The sequence below is a fragment of the Leptonotus elevatus genome, chromosome 22, assembly GCF_054856555.1.
Source record: "Leptonotus elevatus isolate MCC_2025b chromosome 22, RoL_Lele_1.0, whole genome shotgun sequence".
Lineage (NCBI taxonomy): Eukaryota > Metazoa > Chordata > Actinopteri > Syngnathiformes > Syngnathidae > Leptonotus > Leptonotus elevatus.
Window position 1 is genome coordinate 7,194,320 of NC_141260.1, and position 19,559 is coordinate 7,213,878.

Consider the following 19,559-nt stretch of genomic DNA (forward strand, 5'->3'; position numbering starts at 1 on the left):
CTCGCAACCCGCGAGTGTTGTATGACACAATCCGCATTATTGAACCTTGCAGCTGCACGCAGCGCAGTTGCCCCCTTAAACTGGTCTAATAATGGAAATTTGGACGTTTGTGGATCAATTCAGATTTGTCCCCGTCTGAATCAGAAAGAATCTGAAATTTTCCCACCCCTAGTGTTAACGTCATGACGGCTTTTGACATTTGGTGAATCAAAGGTTAATATAGTACAGAACGTTGAAAATAATGCGGAACTAAGAAGCACGGTACCAGTCCTCTTCGGGATACTTTGGAAAGCGCACACACCAACACACGCAGTGTGCGCTGATGAAAACAAATATGGATGACCATCATCTTGTCACGAGGGTGGTGTTTGAGGACCCAAACGCAGGGCAGCAGAGATGAGGAGGCACAGGCGAGCTCCAAAAAAAGGTTTATTTTAATCGAGCAAAAACAAGGAGGCAAACTAGGCACAGGTCAAAAAGAACAAAACAGAACAAAGTCCAGACCCAGAGTGGGGCTTGACATGGCAAGACATAAACTGATTGCTGTAGTTGCTGCATAATGTCTAACCAATAATTTGAGCCGAGCTACGTTATAACTACAGTATAAGGATGCAATATTCATCAGCCTACACCTGCCACCAGCTGATATCCAATACACCACGTTTTACAATTATTCTCTTTTTCTTTCACCAAATACCTAATGTATAGATAACGTAATACTGTACACTAGGCATGGGACGAGACAGAAATCCCACGAGACCAGATGTCTCACAAGAATGAGTCCACGAGAATGAGATGAGATTTGTAACAAAAAGATGGCTAATATAAATCTTCCAGTTCAAGGCAACGACGAGTCAAGTCGTCATAGGCCGTGACACGCTGCCGAGAATAACTTCAAAATAAGAGCCTAGCAAGGCATTGATGTCCATATATTATTGGTATAGTAAGGTTTATTTTGAAGATGGCAAATGCTGTGAAAACTCACAAACAGACTCAGAAGCGTCTATATGTTATTCCACTTAATGGTTATAGTAGTCTAGATATCACTTTAATTGGGCTGATGACATAATATTGCCACTCAAAGAGAAAAACAGCAGTTTTCCATCGACATTATGCATAATTTTGTTGTGGACTAAAGCAAGTCACGTTCAACTAAAGAGTAAAGAAATAAGTAATTTAGTTGTTGTGTTTCTTCGTATTGCCCAACAGTGTACGGGCATATAAAAGCTCAGGTTATCCATGCCCTGGGAGTTAACGTGACAGAGATCATCCAACAAGTAAGTGCATGCAATACATGACGCGCCCAGCAAAGAAGTACACATTCTTGCTCTTATTATGAATGTTTGTTCTCTCACAGTTCCTCATTGATTTAACCAGTGGAATATGCCCGGAATGCGAAATTGAGATCAATACAACGGTAACCCAACAGCAGATCCTGGCCTTAGCCTGATGGAGTTCTAACTTCTCCATGTGCAACAGAGGAGATGCCAAGTGTTCCAGTTTATCAAGAGTGGCGTATGCTTGCCATGCACATAGGGAGGACTTAAAGGCATGCTCAACTAAATCTGACAATAAAAGAGTATACCGGCATATTGCTATGAGAAAAACTTCTTCTTTTTTTCAGATCTGGAATGACATGCAGGACAAACATAGTACCAGAATATTATTCATATTTTGAGTGAGTTGATTTTTCTGGACAAATAAGTTTTTGCACTTAATTTTGGTTTGCTGTGAATCCAATTTGTGCCATCCTTGACCTTGAACTGTCTTTTTTATGTACGAGGGTATGAGGTTATTCTTTGATTATTTAAACCCTTTATGTTGAAGGCTATTTTTTTTTTTAATACATGGGCCATTGAGAGATGCATTTGTCAGACGAGGCCCATTGAATTATCATGTGGTGCAACCAAAAAGAAATAGCCAATGTGGGACTTTTATTTTGAAATACATTTAAAGACAGGAGTTTGTATCATCCACAAGACAACCAAGAACCCATGGAAGCATCTATCAGGTTTGTCTCACAACTATGTAAAATAAATAAATAAATAACTTTTTAGCAACATGTATGTATTTGGACATCATGTGGTATTACCTGAAAAAAATGTTTATATATATTTTTCCCCAACAAATTTATATTTTTATTATAATTTTACTTGATGTTTTGTTTAGTTTCGATGGTGAATGTAGCCACAACATGGCTAAAGGAGCTTGGCGGGGTTATTGGCCCAAAGTGCCCCTTTATCTATTTATTTATAGTTTAAAAAAATATATATATATATATATATATTATGATTTGCTTTTCCTTTGTTTGTGAAAGTAATTTTGTTGCCTTGCAAGACTAAAATTCAGCAACATAATTTGCATAAAACAAATGATTATGATCTTGGATGACGCGCTCTCATTCGAAGCCAGGTCGCTCACCGCTCCACCTTCTGTCAGGAAGTTGTTCGCCATAAAGTTGGCTCTGAGGGTACGAGGAACATGTATCCCACACTTTCATAAAGACCACGATCCTTCCCATCCACTTTCGCCACTGCAAAAATCTCCGGTGACCGGTGTACTGCTTCTGCTACAACTACTGATGCGTGTAAGGTACACAGAATATGTCGGAATTTGTATCTAGCTCAGAATTTTACTAAACCCCCCTTCCTGAAGACTCCAACTCAGCAAGGCAGACATTGTATTGATGCTATCCGCTAATCATGTAAACAATGAAGTCACACGTTTTGTTATACTTTAACAAGGGCTGGCAAGCGCTAGGGGCACGTAGGTCTGGGTTGCGAGCAGCACGGGTCTAACCGCGCTGTAAATAAATAAATAATGAAGCTTCTGCTCAATGCGAAAAATAAAACAACTCTCAGTAGATGTTTGTAACTTTTTTTCTGTTAAGCTATATAAGTCTTGTAGTATGTATGTACTCAATTATAGCTGAATTGAAATGTACTTTAAAGGGATAGTTCGGGGGTTTGGACACGAATCTGTATGGCAGCCGCCATCCTCACCTAAAGTGGTGTGGATCAGCACTGACAGTGTCCTGTGACTCGAGACATGGTTTGGTGTCGGTACCGGATGTGATCGGTCTGCTAGATTGTATCGGGGTCGCCTACAGATGATGTCACGCTACAGGATTGGCTGGAAATTGTCCATTGACATTTGTTCAATAAAGTTATATGATAAAAAAATTTGACGGTAAAACATTGGAAAGAAATGATTAAATATGTTATTGAAATATACAAATGAATGGACGGAAATTGTAAAAACGTGAATAAACCTAAGAATATAAAAGCAAGATACTTTAAGATTAAAGAAATAATAAAATTGATAGAAGCGCCTTCGCGCTTGCCGGTGACGTCACTAATGCAGCGCTAGCTAAATGCGCGATTTACTTCGGTTTGGTTTCTTTTTTACTATCTTGGCCAATTGATTAGGTACACCCAGGATTCTGGTCAATTCATTAGGTACACCCTGGATTCTTGCCACTCCGCCCACCCAGGGCGGCGGCCATCTTGGCCAATTAATTAGGTACACCTTGGATTCTCGCCACTCCGCCCACCCAGGGCGGCGGCCATCTTGGCCAAATAATTAGGTACACTAAGGATTCTCTCCCCTCCGCCCACCCGGGGCAGCGGCCATCTTGGCCAATTGATTAGGTACAGCCAGGACTTTTCAGTCACAAATTTTTTTTATTTGATTCTTTTCCAAATTTGTAGCGTGTGACTATTACTGTGTTTTTTTTTGCTGATTATGGTTTATTATTAAATACTATAACTTGTCCAATTCCTTTGCTAAAGTAAATGTTTTCTTTTATAATATTGATGAGTTCTTCAAGATGCGCAAACAGTGACTGTGCGCATGTTGTCTCCACAGTTTCCTCAGGGCACACATACACATATAAAAGTAATTTGTAAGATGTTAATTTTAAACCCTAGTTTTAAACCCTAACCCTAATAAAAAAGCCTAGTTTGAAACCCTAACACTAATATAAAACCCTAGTTTGAAACCCTAACCCTAATGTAAAACCCTAGTTTGAAACCCTAACCCTAGTTTAAAATCCTATTTTGTAACCCTAACCCTAGTTTAAAACCCTACTTTGAAACCCTAACCCTAGTTTCAAACCCTACTTTGAAACCCTAACCCTAGTTTAAACCCCTACTTTGAAACCCTAACCCTAGTTTTAAACCCTACTTTGAAACCCTAACCCTAGTTTAAAACCCTACTTTGAAACCCTAACCCTAGTTTAAAACCCTACTTTGAAAACTTAACCCCTAGTTTTAAACCCTACTTTGTAACCCTAACCCTAGTTTAAAACCCTACTTTGTAACCCTACCCCAAGTTTAAAACCCTTCTTGAAACCCTAACCCTAGTTTAAAACCCTACTTTGAAACCCTAACCCTAATCCAAACCCCTACTTTGAAACCCTAACCCTAGTTTAAAACCCTAACCTTACTTTGTAACCCTAACCCTAGTTAAAAACCCCTACTTTGAAACCCATACCCTAGTTTAAAACCCTACTTTGAAACCCTAACCCTAAAATAAAACCCTTGTTTGAAACCCTAACCCTAATATAAAACCCTAGTTTGAAACCCTAACCCTAGTTTAAAACCCTACATTAAAACCCTAACCCTAGTTTAAAACCCTATTTTGAAACCCTAACCATAGTTTTAAACCCTACTTTGAAACCCTAACCCTAGTTCAAACCCCTACTTTGAAACCCTAACCCTAGTTTAAAACCCTACTTTGTAACCCTAACCCTTGTTTAAAACCCTACTTTGTAACCCTAACCCTAGTTTAAAACCCTAATTTGAAACCCTAACCCTAGTTTTAAATCCTACTTTGAAACCCTCACTCTAGTTTAAAACCCTATTTTGAAACCCTAACCCTAGTTTAAAACCCTACTCTGAAACCTTAAACCTAGTTTAAAACCCTACTTTGAAACCCTAACCCTAGTTTTAAACCCTACTTTAAAACCATAACCCTAGTTTAAAACCCTACTCTGAAACCTTAACCCTAGTTTAAAACCCTAACTTGAAACCCTAACCCTAGTTTAAAACCCTACTTTGAAACTCTAACCCTAATTTAAAAACCCTAGTTTTAAACCCTAACCCTAATGTTAAACCCTATCTTAAAACCCTAACCCTAATATAAAACCCTAGTTTGAAACCCTTACACTAATATAAAACCCTACTTTGAAACCCTAACCCTAGTTCAAACCCCTACTTTGAAAACCTAACCCTAGTTTAAAACCCTACTTTGTAACCCTAACCCTAGTTTAAAACCCTACTTTGAAACCCTAACCCTTGTTTAAAACCCTACTTTGAAACCCTAACCCTAGTTTAAAACCCTACTTTGAAACCCTAACCCTAGTTTAAAACCCTACTTTGAAACCCTAACCCTAGTTAAAAACCCTACTTTGAAACCCTAACCCTAGTTTTAAACCCTACTTTGAAACCCTCACCCTAGTTTAAAACCATACTTTGTAACCCTAACCCTAGTTTAAAACCCTTCTTTGAAACCCTAACCCTAGTTTAAAACCCTACTTTGAAACCCTATCCCTAGTATAAAACCCTACTTTGAAACCCTTACCCTAGTTCAAACCCCTACTTTAAAACCCTAACCCTAGTTTTAAACCCTACTTTGAAACCCTAACCCTAGTTTCAAACCCTACTTTGAAACCCTAACCCTAGTTTAAACCCCTACTTTGAAACCCTAACCCTAGTTTTAAACCCTACTTTGAAACCCTAACCCTAGTTTAAAACCCTACTTTGAAACCCTAACCCTAGCTTAAAACCCTACTTTGAAACCTTAACCCCAAGTTTAAAACCCTTCTTGAAACCCTAACCCTAGTTTAAAACCCTACTTTGAAACCCTAACCCTAATCCAAACCCCTACTTTGAAACCCTAACCCTAGTTTAAAACCCTAACCTTACTTTGTAACCCTAACCCTAGTTTAAACCCCTACTTTGAAAACCATACCCTAGTTTAAAACCCTACTTTGAAACCCTAACCCTAATGTAAAACCCTAGTTTGAAACCCTAACCCTAATATAAAACCCTAGTTTGAAACCCTAACCCTAGTTTAAAACTTTACATTAAAACCCTAACCCTAGTTTAAAACCCTATTTTGAAACCCTAACCATAGTTTTAAACCCTACTTTGAAACCCTAACCCTAGTTCAAACCCCTACTTTGAAACCCTAACCCTAGTTTAAAACCCTACTTTGTAACCCTAACCCTAGTTTAAAACCCTAATTTGAAACCCTAACCCTAGTTTTAAATCCTACTTTGAAACCCTCACTCTAGTTTAAAACCCTATTTTGAAACCCTAACCCTAGTTTAAAACCCTACTTTGAAACCCTAACCCTAGTTTAAAACCCTACTTTGTAACCCTAACCCTAGTTTAAAACCCTAATTTGAAACCCTAACCCTAGTTTTAAATCCTACTTTGAAACCCTCACTCTAGTTTAAAACCCTATTTTGAAACCCTAACCCTAGTTTAAAACCCTACTTTGAAACCCTAACCCTAGTTTTAAACCCTACTTTAAAACCATAACCCTAGTTTGAAACCCTACTCTGAAACCTTAAACCTAGTTTAAAACCCTACTTTGAAACCCTAACCCTAGTTTTAAACCCTACTTTAAAACCATAACCCTAGTTTAAAACCCTACTCTGAAACCTTAACCCTAGTTTAAAACCCTAATTTGAAACCCTAACCCTAGTTTACAACCCTACTTTGAAACTCTAACCCTAATTTAAAAACCCTAGTTTTAAACCCTAACCCTAATGTTAAACCCTATCTTAAAACCCTAACCCTAATATAAAACCCTAGTTTGAAACCCTAACCCTAATATAAAACCCTAGTTTGAAACCCTAACACTAATATAAAACCCTACTTTGAAACTCTAACCCTAATTTAAAAACCCTAGTTTTAAACCCTAACCCTAATGTTAAACCCTATCTTAAAACCCTAACCCTAATATAAAACCCTAGTTTGAAACCCTAACACTAATATGAAACCCTAACACTAATATAAAACCCTACTTTGAAACCCTAACCCTAGTTCAAACCCCTACTTTAAAAACCTAACCCTAGTTTAAAACCCTACTTTGTAACCCTAACCCTAGTTTAAAACCCTACTTTGAAACCCTAACCCTTGTTTAAAACCCTACTTTGAAACCCTAACCCTAGTTTAAAACCCTACTTTGAAACCCTAACCCTAGTTTAAAACCCTACTTTGAAACCCTAACCCTAGTTAAAAACCCTACTTTGAAACCCTAACCCTAGTTTTAAACCCTACTTTGAAACCCTCACCCTAGTTTAAAACCATACTTTGTAACCCTAACCCTAGTTTAAAACCCTTCTTTGAAACCCTAACCCTAGTTTAAAACCCTACTTTGAAACCTTAACCCCTAGTTTTAAACCCTACTTTGTAACCCTAACCCTAGTTTAAAACCGTACTTTGTAACCCTACCCCAAGTTTAAAACCCTTCTTGAAACCCTAACCCTAGTTTAAAACCTTACTTTGAAACCCTAACCCTAATCCAAACCCCTACTTTGAAACCCTAACCCTAGTTTAAAACCCTAACCTTACTTTGTAACCCTAACCCTAGTTTAAACCCCTACTTTGAAACCCATACCCTAGTTTAAAACCCTACTTTGAAACCCTAACCCTAAAATAAAACCCTTGTTTGAAACCCTAACCCTAATATAAAACCCTAGTTTGAAACCCTAACCCTAGTTTAAAACCCTACATTAAAACCCTAACCCTAGTTTAAAACCCTATTTTGAAACCCTAACCATAGTTTTAAACCCTACTTTGAAACCCTAAACCTAGTTCAAACCCCTACTTTGAAACCCTAACCCTAGTTTAAAACCCTACTTTGTAACCCTAACCCTTGTTTAAAACCCTACTTTGTAACCCTAACCCTAGTTTAAAACCCTTCTTGAAACCCTAACCCTAGTTTAAAACCCTACTTTGTAACCCTAACCCTAGTTTAAAACCCTAATTTGAAACCCTAACCCTAGTTTTAAATCCTACTTTGAAACCCTCACTCTAGTTTAAAACCCTATTTTGAAACCCTAACCCTAGTTTAAAACCCTACTTTGAAACCCTAACCCTAGTTTTAAACCCTACTTTAAAACCATAACCCTAGTTTGAAACCCTACTCTGAAACCTTAAACCTAGTTTAAAACCCTACTTTGAAACCCTAACCCTAGTTTTAAACCCTACTTTAAAACCATAACCCTAGTTTAAAACCCTACTCTGAAACGTTAACCCTAGTTTAAAACCCTAATTTGAAACCCTAACCCTAGTTTACAACCCTACTTTGAAACTCTAACCCTAATTTAAAAACCCTAGTTTTAAACCCTAACCCTAATGTTAAACTCTATCTTAAAACCCTAACCCTAATATAAAACCCTAGTTTGAAACCCTAACCCTAATATAAAACCCTAGTTTGAAACCCTAACACTAATATAAAACCCTACTTTGAAACTCTAACCCTAATTTAAAAACCCTAGTTTTAAACCCTAACCCTAATGTTAAACCCTATCTTAAAACCCTAACCCTAATATAAAACCCTAGTTTGAAACCCTAACACTAATATAAAACCCTACTTTGAAACCCTAACCCTAGTTCAAACCCCTACTTTGAAAACCTAACCCTAGTTTAAAACCCTACTTTGTAACCCTAACCCTAGTTTAAAACCCTACTTTGAAACCCTAACCCTTGTTTAAAACCCTACTTTGAAACCCTAACCCTAGTTTAAAACCCTACTTTGAAACCCTAACCCTAGTTTAAAACCCTACTTTGAAACCCTAACCCTAGTTAAAAACCCTACTTTGAAACCCTAACCCTAGTTTTAAACCCTACTTTGAAACCCTCACCCTAGTTTAAAACCATACTTTGTAACCCTAACCCTAGTTTAAAACCCTTCTTTGAAACCCTAACCCTAGTTTAAAACCCTACTTTGAAACCTTAACCCCTAGTTTTAAACCCTACTTTGTAACCCTAACCCTAGTTTAAAACCGTACTTTGTAACCCTACCCCAAGTTTAAAACCCTTCTTGAAACCCTAACCCTAGTTTAAAACCCTACTTTGAAACCCTAACCCTAATCCAAACCCCTACTTTGAAACCCTAACCCTAGTTTAAAACCCTAACCTTACTTTGTAACCCTAACCCTAGTTTAAACCCCTACTTTGAAACCCATACCCTAGTTTAAAACCCTACTTTGAAACCCTAACCCTAAAATAAAACCCTTGTTTGAAACCCTAACCCTAATATAAAACCCTAGTTTGAAACCCTAACCCTAGTTTAAAACCCTACATTAAAACCCTAACCCTAGTTTAAAACCCTATTTTGAAACCCTAACCATAGTTTTAAACCCTACTTTGAAACCCTAACCCTAGTTCAAACCCCTACTTTGAAACCCTAACCCTAGTTTAAAACCCTACTTTGTAACCCTAACCCTTGTTTAAAACCCTACTTTGTAACCCTAACCCTAGTTTAAAACCCTACTTTGTAACCCTAACCCTAGTTTAAAACCCTAATTTGAAACCCTAACCCTAGTTTTAAATCCTACTTTGAAACCCTCACTCTAGTTTAAAACCCTATTTTGAAACCCTAACCCTAGTTTAAAACCCTACATTAAAACCCTAACCCTAGTTTAAAACCCTATTTTGAAACCCTAACCATAGTTTTAAACCCTACTTTGAAACCCTAACCCTAGTTCAAACCCCTACTTTGAAACCCTAACCCTAGTTTAAAACCCTACTTTGAAACCCTAAACCTAGTTTTAAACCCTACTTTAAAACCATAACCCTAGTTTAAAACCCTACTCTGAAACCTTAAACCTAGTTTAAAACCCTACTTTGAAACCCTAACCCTAGTTTTAAACCCTACTTTAAAACCATAACCCTAGTTTAAAACCCTACTTTGTAACCCTAACCCTAGTTTAAAACCCTTCTTGAAACCCTAACCCTAGTTTAAAACCCTACTTTGTAACCCTAACCCTAGTTTAAAACCCTAATTTGAAACCCTAACCCTAGTTTTAAATCCTACTTTGAAACCCTCACTCTAGTTTAAAACCCTATTTTGAAACCCTAACCCTAGTTTAAAACCCTACTTTGAAACCCTAACCCAAGTTTTAAACCCTACTTTAAAACCATAACCCTAGTTTGAAACCCTACTCTGAAACCTTAAACCTAGTTTAAAACCCTACTTTGAAACCCTAACCCTAGTTTTAAACCCTACTTTAAAACCATAACCCTAGTTTAAAACCCTACTCTGAAACGTTAACCCTAGTTTAAAACCCTAATTTGAAACCCTAACCCTAGTTTACAACCCTACTTTGAAACTCTAACCCTAATTTAAAAACCCTAGTTTTAAACCCTAACCCTAATGTTAAACTCTATCTTAAAACCCTAACCCTAATATAAAACCCTAGTTTGAAACCCTAACCCTAATATAAAACCCTAGTTTGAAACCCTAACACTAATATAAAACCCTACTTTGAAACTCTAACCCTAATTTAAAAACCCTAGTTTTAAACCCTAACCCTAATGTTAAACCCTATCTTAAAACCCTAACCCTAATATAAAACCCTAGTTTGAAACCCTAACACTAATATAAAACTCTACTTTGAAACCCTAACCCTAGTTCAAACTCCTACTTTGAAAACCTAACCCTAGTTTAAAACCCTACTTTGTAACCCTAACCCTAGTTTAAAACCCTACTTTGAAACCCTAACCCTTGTTTAAAACCCTACTTTGAAACCCTAACCCTAGTTTAAAACCCTACTTTGAAACCCTAACCCTAGTTTAAAACCCTACTTTGAAACCCTAACCCTAGTTAAAAACCCTACTTTGAAACCCTAACCCTAGTTTTAAACCCTACTTTGAAACCTTCACCCTAGTTTAAAACCATATTTTGTAACCCTAACCCTAGTTTAAAACCCTTCTTTGAAACCCTAACCCTAGTTTAAAACCCTACTTTGAAACCTTAACCCCTAGTTTTAAACCCTACTTTGTAACCCTAACCCTAGTTTAAAACCGTACTTTGTAACCCTACCCCAAGTTTAAAACCCTTCTTGAAACCCTAACCCTAGTTTAAAACCCTACTTTGAAACCCTAACCCTAATCCAAACCCCTACTTTGAAACCCTAACCCTAGTTTAAAACCCTAACCTTACTTTGTAACCCTAACCCTAGTTTAAACCCCTACTTTGAAACCCATACCCTAGTTTAAAACCCTACTTTGAAACCCTAACCCTAAAATAAAACCCTTGTTTGAAACCCTAACCCTAATATAAAACCCTAGTTTGAAACCCTAACCCTAGTTTAAAACCCTACATTAAAACCCTAACCCTAGTTTAAAACCCTATTTTGAAACCCTAACCATAGTTTTAAACCCTACTTTGAAACCCTAACCCTAGTTCAAACCCCTACTTTGAAACCCTAACCCTAGTTTAAAACCCTACTTTGTAACCCTAACCCTTGTTTAAAACCCTACTTTGTAACCCTAACCCTAGTATAAAACCCTACTTTGTAACCCTAACCCTAGTTTAAAACCCTAATTTGAAACCCTAACCCTAGTTTTAAATCCTACTTTGAAACCCTCACTCTAGTTTAAAACCCTATTTTGAAACCCTAACCCTAGTTTAAAACCCTACATTAAAACCCTAACCCTACTTTAAAACCCTATTTTGAAACCCTAACCATAGTTTTAAACCCTACTTTGAAACCCTAACCCTAGTTTAAAACCCTACATTAAAACCCTAACCCTAGTTTAAAACCCTACTTTGAAACCCTAACCCTAGTTTTAAACCCTACTTTAAAACCATAACCCTAGTTTGAAACCCTACTCTAAAACCTTAAACCTAGTTTAAAACCCTACTTTGAAACCCTAACCCTAGTTTTAAACCCTACTTTAAAACCATAACCCTAGTTTAAAACCCTACTCTGAAACGTTAACCCTAGTTTAAAACCCTAATTTGAAACCCTAACCCTAGTTTACAACCCTACTTTGAAACTCTAACCCTAATTTAAAAACCCTAGTTTTAAACCCTAACCCTAATGTTGAACTCTATCTTAAAACCCTAACCCTAATATAAAACCCTAGTTTGAAACCCTAACCCTAATATAAAACCCTAGTTTGAAACCCTAACACTAATATAAAACCCTACTTTGAAACTCTAACCCTAATTTAAAAACCCTAGTTTTAAACCCTAACCCTAATGTTAAACCCTATCTTAAAACCCTAACCCTAATATAAAACCCTAGTTTGAAACCCTAACACTAATATAAAACCCTACTTTGAAACCCTAACCCTAGTTCAAACCCCTACTTTGAAAACCTAACCCTAGTTTAAAACCCTACTTTGTAACCCTAACCCTAGTTTAAAACCCTACTTTGAAACCCTAACCCTTGTTTAAAACCCTACTTTGAAACCCTAACCCTAGTTTAAAACCCTACTTTGAAACCCTAACCCTAGTTTAAAACCCTACTTTGAAACCCTAACCCTAGTTAAAAACCCTACTTTGAAACCCTAACCCTAGTTTTAAACCCTACTTTGAAACCCTCACCCTAGTTTAAAACCATACTTTGTAACCCTAACCCTAGTTTAAAACCCTTCTTTGAAACCCTAACCCTAGTTTAAAACCCTACTTTGAAACCTTAACCCCTAGTTTTAAACCCTACTTTGTAACCTTAACCCTAGTTTAAAACCGTACTTTGTAACCCTACCCCAAGTTTAAAACCCTTCTTGAAACCCTAACCCTAGTTTAAAACCCTACTTTGAAACCCTAACCCTAGTTTAAAACCCTAACCTTACTTTGTAACCCTAACCCTAGTTTAAACCCCTACTTTGAAACCCATACCCTAGTTTAAAACCCTACTTTGAAACCCTGACCCTAAAATAAAACCCTTGTTTGAAACCCTAACCCTAATATAAAACCCTAGTTTGAAACCCTAACCCTAGTTTAAAACCCTACATTAAAACCCTAACCCTAGTTTAAAACCCTATTTTGAAACCCTAACCATAGTTTTAAACCCTACTTTGAAACCCTAACCCTAGTTCAAACCCCTACTTTGAAACCCTAACCCTAGTTTAAAACCCTACTTTGTAACCCTAACCCTTGTTTAAAACCCTACTTTGTAACCCTAACCCTAGTTTAAAACCCTACTTTGTAACCCTAACCCTAGTTTAAAACCCTAATTTGAAACCCTAACCCTAGTTTTAAATCCTACTTTGAAACCCTCACTCTAGTTTAAAACCCTATTTTGAAACCCTAACCCTAGTTTAAAACCCTACATTAAAACCCTAACCCTAGTTTAAAACCCTATTTTGAAACCCTAACCATAGTTTTAAACCCTACTTTGAAACCCTAACCCTAGTTCAAACCCCTACTTTGAAACCCTAACCCTAGTTTAAAACCCTACTTTGAAACCCTAAACCTAGTTTTAAACCCTACTTTAAAACCATAACCCTAGTTTAAAACCCTACTCTGAAACCTTAAACCTAGTTTAAAACCCTACTTTGAAACCCTAACCCTAGTTTTAAACCCTACTTTAAAACCATAACCCTAGTTTAAAACCCTACTCTGAAACCTTAACCCTAGTTTAAAACCCTAACTTGAAACCCTAACCCTAGTTTAAAACCCTACTTTGAAACTCTAACCCTAATTTAAAAACCCTAGTTTTAACCCCTAACCCTAATGTTAAACCCTAGTTTGAAACCCTAACACTAATATAAAACCCTACTTTGAAACCCTAACCCTAGTTCAAACCCCTACTTTGAAAACCTAACCCTAGTTTAAAACCCTACTTTGTAACCCTAACCCTAGTTTAAAACCCTACTTTGAAACCCTAACCCTTGTTTAAAACCCTACTTTGAAACCCTAACCGTAGTTTAAAACCCTACTTTGAAACCCTAACCCTAGTTTAAAACCCTACTTTGAAACCATAACCCTAGTTAAAAACCCTACTTTGAAACCCTAACCCTAGTTTTAAACCCTACTTTGAAACCCTCACCCTAGTTTAAAACCATACTTTGTAACCCTAACCCTAGTTTAAAACCCTTCTTTGAAACCCTAACCCTAGTTTAAAACCCTACTTTGAAACCCTATCCCTAGTATAAAACCCTACTTTGAAACCCTTACCCTAGTTCAAACCCCTACTTTAAAACCCTAACCCTAGTTTTAAACCCTACTTTGAAACACTAACCCTAGTTTTAAACCCTACTTTGAAACCCTAACCCTCGTTTTAAACCCTACTTTGTAACCCTAACCCTAGTTTAAAACCCTAACCCTAGTTTTAAACCCTACTTTAAAACCATAACCCTAGTTTAAAACCCTACTTTGAAACCCTAACCCTAGTTTAAAACCCTAACACTAGTTTAAACCCCTACTTTGAAACCCTAACCCTAGTTTTAAAGCCTACTTTGTAACCCTAACCTTAGTTTAAGACCCTACTTTGAAACCCTAACCCTAGTTCAAACCCCTACTTTGAAACCCTAACCCTAGTTTAAAACCCTACTTTGAAACCCTAACCCTAGTTTGAAACCCAACTTTGAAACCCTAACCCTAGTTTAAAACCCTACTTTGAAACCCAAACCCTAGTTTAAAACCCTACTTTGAAACTCTGACCCTAATTTAAAAACCCTAGTTTTAAACCCTAACCCTAATGTAAAACCCTAGTTTGATACCCTAACCCTAATGTAAAACCCTAGTTTAAAACCCTAAACCTAATATAAAACACTAGTTTGAAACCCTTACCCTAATGTAAAACCCTAGTTTTAAACCCTAACCCTAGTTTAAAACCCTATTTTGTAACCCTAACTCTAGTTTAAAACCCTACTTTGAAACCCTAACCCTACTTTCAAACCCTACTTTGAAACCCTAACCCTAGTTTAAAACTCTACTTTGAAACCCTAACCCTAGTTTAAAACCCTACTTTGAAACCCTAACCCTAGTTTAAAACCCTACTTTTTAACCCTAACCCGAGTTTAAACCCCTACTTAGAAAACCTAACCCTAGTTTAAAACCCTACTTTGAAACCCTAACCCTAATTTATAAACCCTACTTTGAAACCCTAACCCTAAGTTAAAACCCTACTTTGAAACACTAACCCTAGTTTTAAACCCTAACTCTAGTTTAAAACCCTAGTTTGTAACCCTAACCCAAGTTTAAAACCCTAACCCTAGTTTTAAACCCTACTTTAAAACCATAACCCTAGTTTAAAACCCTACTTTGAAACCCTAACCCCTAGTTTTAAACCCTACTTTGTAACCCTAACCCTAAATTAAAAGCCTACCTTGAAACCCTAACCCTAGTTTAAAACCCTACTTTGAAACCCTAACCCTAGTTTAAAACCCTACTTCGTAACCCTACCCCAAGTTTAAAACCCTTCTTTGAAACCCTAACCCTAGTTTGAAACCCTACTTTGTAACCGTAACCCTAGTTTAAAACCCTACTTTGAAACCCTAACCCTAGTTTAAAACCCTACTTTGAAACCCTAACCTTAGTTTTAAACCTTACTTTGAAACCCTCGTCCTAGTTTAAAACCATATTTTGTAACCCTAACCCTAGTTTAAACCCCTACTTTGAAACCCTAACCCTAGTTTGAAACCCTACTTTGAAACCCTAACCTTAGTTTAAAACCCTACTTTGAAACACTTACCCTAGTTTTAAACCCTACTTTGAAACCCTAATCCTCGTTTTAAACCCTACTTTGTAACCCTAACCCTAGTTTAAAACCCTAACCCTAGTTTTAAACCCTACTTTAAAACCATAACCCAAGTTTAAAAGCCTACTTTGAAACCCTAACCCTAGTTTAAAACCCTTCTTTGAAACCTAACCCTAGTTTAAAACCCTACTTTGTAACCCTAACCCTAGTTTAAAACCCTTCTTTGAAACCCCAAACCTAGTTTAAAACCCTAGTTTAAAACCCTACTTTGAAACCCTAACCCTAGTTTTAAACCTTACTTTGAAACCCTCACCCTAGTTTAAAACCATACTTTGTAACCCTAACCCTAGTTTGAAACCTTACTTTGAAACCCTAACCCTCGTTTAAAACCTTAACCCTAGTTTTAAACCCTACTTTAAAACCATAACCCTATTTTAAAACCCTACTTTGAAACCCTAACCCTAGTTTAAAACCATAGTTTAAAACCCTAACACTAGTTTAAACCCCTACTTTGAAAACCTAACCCTAGTTTTAAACCCTACTTTGTAACCCTAACCCTAGTTTAAAACCCTACTTTGAAACCCTAACCCTAGTTTAAAACCCTACTTTGAAACCCTAACCCTAGTTTAAAACCCTACTTTGAAACTCTAACCCTAATTTAAAAACCCTAGCTTTAAACCCTAACCCTAATGTAAAACCCTAGTTTGAAACCCTAACCCTAATGTAAAACCCTAATTTGAAACCCTAACCCTAATGTAAAAGCCTAGTTTGAAACCCTAACACTAATATAAAACCCTAGTTTGAAACCCTAACCCTAATGTAAAACCCTACTTTGTAAAACTTACCCTAGTTTAAACCCCTACTTTGAAACCCTAACCCAAGTTTAAACCCCTAATTTGAAACACTAACCCTAGTTTTAAACCATACTTTGAAACTCTAACCCTAGTTTAAAACCCTACTTTGAAACCCTAAACCTAGTTTAAAACCCTACTTTAAAACCCTAACCCTAGTTTAAAACTCTACTCTGAAACCCTAACCCTAATTTAAAAACCCTAGTTTTAAACCCTTACCCTAATGTAAAAACCCTAGTTTTAAACCCTAACCCTAATGTTAAACCCTACTTTGAAACACTTACCCTAGTTTTAAACCCTACTTTGAAACCCTAACCCTAGTTTTAAACCCTACTTTGTAACCCTTACCTTAATTTAAAACCCTAATTTGAAACCCTAATCCCAGTTTAAAATCCTACTTTGTAACCTTAACTCTAGTTCAAACCCCTATTTTGAAACCCTAACCCTAGTTTAAAACCTTACTTTGAAACCCTAACCCTAGTTTAAAACCCTACTAAGTAACCCTAACCCTAGTTTAAAACCCTAGTTGAAAACCTTAACCCTAGTTTTAAACCCTACTTTAAAACCCTAACCCTAGTTTAAAACCCTACTAAGTAACCCTTACCCTAGTTTAAAACCCTAGTTTAAAACCCTAACCCTAGTTTTAAACCCTACTTTGAAACCGTAACCCTAGTTTAAAAACATACTTTGTAACCCTAACCCTAGTTTAAAACACTTCTTTGAAAACCTAACCCTAGTTTAAAACCCCCTTCTTTGAAACCCTAACCCTAGTTTAAAACCCTACTTTGAAACCCTAACCCTAATGTAAAAGCTTAGTTTGAAACCCTAACACTAATATAAAAACCTAGTTTGAAACCCTAATGTAAAACCCTAGTTTGAAACCCTAACCCTCATTTAAAACCCTATTTTGTACCCCTAACCCTAATTTTAAACCCAAGCTTGAAACCCTAACCCTAGTTTAAAACCCTTCTTTGAAACCCTAACCCTAGTTTTAAACCCTACTTTGAAACCCTAACCCTCGTTTTTAACCCTACTTTGTAACCCTAACCCTAGTTTAAAACCCTATTCCTAGTTTTAAACCCTACTTTAAAACCATAACCCTAGTTTAAAACCCTACTTTGATACCCTAACCCTAGTTTAAAACCCTAACACTAGTTTAAAACCCTACTTTGAAACCCTAACTTTAGTTTAAACCCCTACTTTGTAACCCCAACCCTAGTTTAAAACCCTACTTTCAAACCCTAACCCTAGTTTAAAACCCTACTTTGTAACCCTAACCCTAGTTTAAAACCCTACTTTTTAACCCTAACCTTAGTTTAAACCCCTACTTAGAAACCATGACCCTAGTTTAAAACCTTTCTTTGAAACCCTAACCCTAGTTTTAAACCCTACTTTGAAACCCTTACCCTAGTTTAAAACCCTACTTTGTAACACTTACCCTAGTTTAAAACCCTACTTTGAATTCCTTACCCTAGTTTAAAACCCTATGTTAAAACCCTAACCCTAGTTTAAAACCCTACTTTGAAACCCTAACCCTAGTTTAAAACCCTACTTTGAAACCCTAACCCTAGTTTAAAACCCTACTTTGTAACCCTACCCCAAGTTTAAAACCCTTCTTTGAAACCCTTACCCTAGTTTAAAACCCTACTTTGAAACCCTAACCCTAGTCGTAACCCCTACTTTGAAACCATAACCCTAGTTTAAAACCCTACTTTGAAACCCTAACCCTAGTTTAAAACCCTACTTTGAAACCCTAACCCTAGTTTGAAACCCTACTTTGAAACCGTAACCCTAATTTAAAACTCTACTTTGAAACCATAACCCTAGTTTAAAACCCTAGTTTGAAACCCTAACCCTATATTTAAACCCTACTTTAAAACCCTAACCCTAGTTTTAAACCCTACTTTGTAACCCTAACCCTAGTTTAAAACCCTACTTTGAAACCCTAACCCTAGATTTAAATCCTACTTTGAAACCCTCACCCTAGTTTAAAACCCTATTTTGAAACCCTAACCCTAGTTTAAAACCCTACTTTAAAACCATAACCCTAGTTTAAAACCCTACTTTGAAACCCCAACCCTTGTTTAAAACCCTACTTTGAAACCTTAACCCTAGTTTAAAACCCTACTTTGAAACTCTAACCCTAATTTAAAAACCCTAGTTTTAAACCCTAACCTTAATGTAAAACCCTAGTTTGAAACCCTAACCCTAATGTAAAACCCTAGTTTGAAACCCTAACCCTAATGTAAAACCCTAGTTTGAAACCTTAACCCTAATGTAAAACCCTAGTTTGAAACCCTAACCCTAAATTGAAACCCTAGTTTTAAACCCTAACCCTAATGTAAAACCCTAGTTTGAAACCCTAACAATAATATAAAACCCTAGTTTGAAACCCTAACCCTAATGTAAAACCCTAGTTTGAAACCCTAACCCTAGTTTAAAACCCTATTTTTAAACTGTTCAGCTCTTTGAAATGTTAGATAAACTCAAATGTGTGTGCGTGAATGTGCATGTTTCTTTAAGGGACAGTAAGATACTTTTAGTTGATTATGGTTAACTTCCACATTTATTGACCGATTGATGTTCAGCTCATTTACATTTAAAAAAAAAAAATAAGTTTAAAAAAACACACACAATACACACACATTATTATTATTTTTAAATGAAATGGAATGGACTGCTATTTAAATAGTGCTTTTTTAGCTATACTGCCTGGTCTGTCACTTTTGCATAGCAACTGCCTCAGCCAATCATCTCTCACTGTTGAGCTCAACTCACCCCCTTTTTTTTCTTGGTGTACTCAAGGCTTGGCCTATCTACGACTACTACTATCGCAAATACTATTACTACTACTACTATCTTGGCCAATTGATTAGGTACACCCAGGATTTTTGCCTCTCCGCCCACCCAGGGCGGCGGCCATCTTGGCCAAGTAATTAGGTACACCCTGGATTCTCGCCACTCCGCCCACCCAGGGCGGTGGCCATCTTGGCCAATTAATTAGGTACACTAAGGATTCTCTCCCCTCCGCC

The 19,559-nt window shown here is 36.9% G+C and overlaps 1 long non-coding RNA gene across 1 annotated transcript; it reads left to right on the plus strand.

Moving 5' to 3' along the window:
- Positions 1-1,077: 1,077 nt before the first annotated feature.
- Positions 1,078-2,062, plus strand: LOC147155462 (uncharacterized). Its single transcript, XR_015092339.1, has 2 exons — positions 1,078-1,277; positions 1,358-2,062. It is a non-coding gene; the product is annotated as an uncharacterized LOC147155462 (long non-coding RNA).
- The last annotated feature ends 17,497 nt before the right edge of the window (positions 2,063-19,559 follow it).